The sequence below is a fragment of the Schistocerca cancellata genome, unplaced genomic scaffold (assembly GCF_023864275.1).
Source record: "Schistocerca cancellata isolate TAMUIC-IGC-003103 unplaced genomic scaffold, iqSchCanc2.1 HiC_scaffold_674, whole genome shotgun sequence".
NCBI classification, from domain to species: domain Eukaryota; kingdom Metazoa; phylum Arthropoda; class Insecta; order Orthoptera; family Acrididae; genus Schistocerca; species Schistocerca cancellata.
Genome location: NW_026046685.1, coordinates 722,501 through 725,000, shown reverse-complemented (window position 1 = coordinate 725,000; position 2,500 = coordinate 722,501).

Sequence of the window (2,500 nt, the reverse complement as noted above, 5' to 3'; positions counted from 1 at the left end):
GTTGTTGGGCGCAGTCGTTGTACGGTCACACATGTGCCACAGCGTATCATTCAGTACATACGGACCTATGTGCAGTACAATGTGAGGGTTAAGCTTACGACATCAGCGGACAGTGGACACAGGCCGTACCACGACGTAGACTGAGCGCTTCGACATGCGAATGCCAGTGAACAGCTGCGAAGGGCATTGAACACGCAAGCACCTGAACGACCAGCGTGCGAAGGCAGGGGGGAGGGGGGGGGGCGATGTACATCCTGCAGTCGTCCACATTACAGTGTACAGCGGGAGCATGTAAAAAGTAAGCAACACTTGCGAAGTGTTGAACATGAAACGATACACAAGAGGGTGGGCGGTGCGAGTAGCGAACTATATTCAGAGGGTTGTGGTTAGACAACACTGGATTAATGTAACGTGTCATATGCCAATTACAGAGCAGGTTAAGGCACAACGTGGGTTAGGTTAAGGCACAACGTGGGTTAGGTTAAGGCACAACGTGGGTTAGGTTAAGGCACAACTTGGGTTAGGTTAAGGCACAACGTGGGTTAGGTTAAGGCACAACGTGGGTTAGGTTAAGGCACAACGTGGGTTAGGTTAAGGCACAACGTGGGTTAGGTTAAGGCACAACGTGGGTTAGGTTAAGGCACAACGTGGGTTAGGTTAAGGCACAACGTGGGTTAGGTTAAGGCACAACGTGGGTTAGGTTAAGGCACAACGTGGGTTAGGTTAAGGCACAACGTGGGTTAGGTTAAGGCACAACGTGGGTTAGGTTAAGGCACAACGTGGGTTAGGTTAAGGCACAACGTGGGTTAGGTTAAGGCACAACGTGGGTTAGGTTAAGGCACAACGTGGGTTAGGTTAAGGCACAACGTGGGTTAGGTTAGGGCACAACGTGGGTTAGGTTAAGGCACAACGTGGGTTAGGTTAAGGCACAACGTGGGTTAGGTTAAGGCACAACGTGGGTTAGGTTAAGGCACAACGTGGGTTAGGTTAAGGCACAACGTGGGTTAGGTTAAGGCACAACGTGGGTTAGGTTAAGGCCCAACTTGGGTTAGGTTAAGGCCCAACTTGGGTTAGGTTAAGGCACAAATTGCGTTACATTGCGGTACAAATTGAGTTACATTGCGGTACAAATTGAGTTACATTGCGGTACAAATTGAGTTACATTGCGGTACAAATTGAGTTACATTGCGGTACAAATTGCGTTACATTGCGGTACAAATTGCGTTACATTGCGGTACAAATTGCGTTACATTGCGGTACAAATTGCGTTACAAATTTGGTTAGGTTAAGGTGCAAAATGGGTTAGGTTAAGGTGCGAAATGGGTTGGATTACAGTACACAACGTGGTAAGAGATAGTGTGTTGGGGGGGGGGGCCGAGGTTCGTTGGTAGTGATCATTGTAAGTGGATATCTGAGGCAGCGTCAGTATGTGACAGCAGTTATGTCTCGTCAGGATGCGCTTTTCGCTCGTGACTGGAGGCGCGCCGCGTCTGTGGTTGCGGCAAGGGAGTGGCAGACCTGTGCGATTCATTCCTGCCATTGTTTCTGTGCTGTAACAGGAGGCAGTGTGGTGGTGTTGGGTGCACCCCTGTGTAGGACATGTGTGGGTGTTGGTGGCTTATCTGAGCAATTGTGGATGTCGGACGGGTGGGATATTCTATTTTATAATTGAACCCCCTGGTGTGGTTATCATAGTGTGGATGGTGTACTGTGGCGGAGAGGATGCACCGGACGTTGGTCCATGCTGGTGCTTACATATTGTATCTGTGTCTGTTACAGGCAGAGAGTAATGTGTGATAGAGTGTCTCGCTGAGGTGTGGTTCATATTGTGTGCACAGACTTACAGCATGTATAGGGACAGCGGGAATTTGGCATATTGGATATAACTCTTCATGAAACGCAAGATATAGGGGTGGATTGCAACGTACGAGTGCGGGAAGAGTCCGCCGTTCATCCGCTTGGGTTGCGATTTGGGCGGTTGGGGTGGGCCACGTGCGGGTGCGGGTGGAGTGATTGTCGGTTGACTACTTCGTGCGACGCAGGCACTGGCGTTGGGGCTCCTGTCGTGGACAGATGGTGCAGGCTTTGTGGGTGGCGTCGGAAAATGGGCACTGTGGGACCTAGCGATGTCGTAGTCGGCGTGGCGTCTCATAGATGGCGGTATCGTCGGTGCAGCAGGTCATGTTGCGGGAGACTTGCAGAGTGCGGTATTTTGTTTTTGTGGTGCGCGCGACATGGTGGACGTAGTGTCGTCCGATTCGCGTAGATGGGGCTATTGCATGTGGTTTCGTCACATTGTCATAGATGGCGATGCTGTGGTTTGGCAGTATGGTTGGTGTAGTTCCGTTGGATTCCTGTAGATGGAGGTGTCGTTTCTGGGCCAGACGGCAATGTAGTTTGGTCACATTCTCATAGATGGCTGTGTTGTGTCTGTGGGTGGCGGTGTCAGCGTCGTCCCATAGAGGGCGGTATGGTCTGTTTATTGTGGACGTTGATGTCA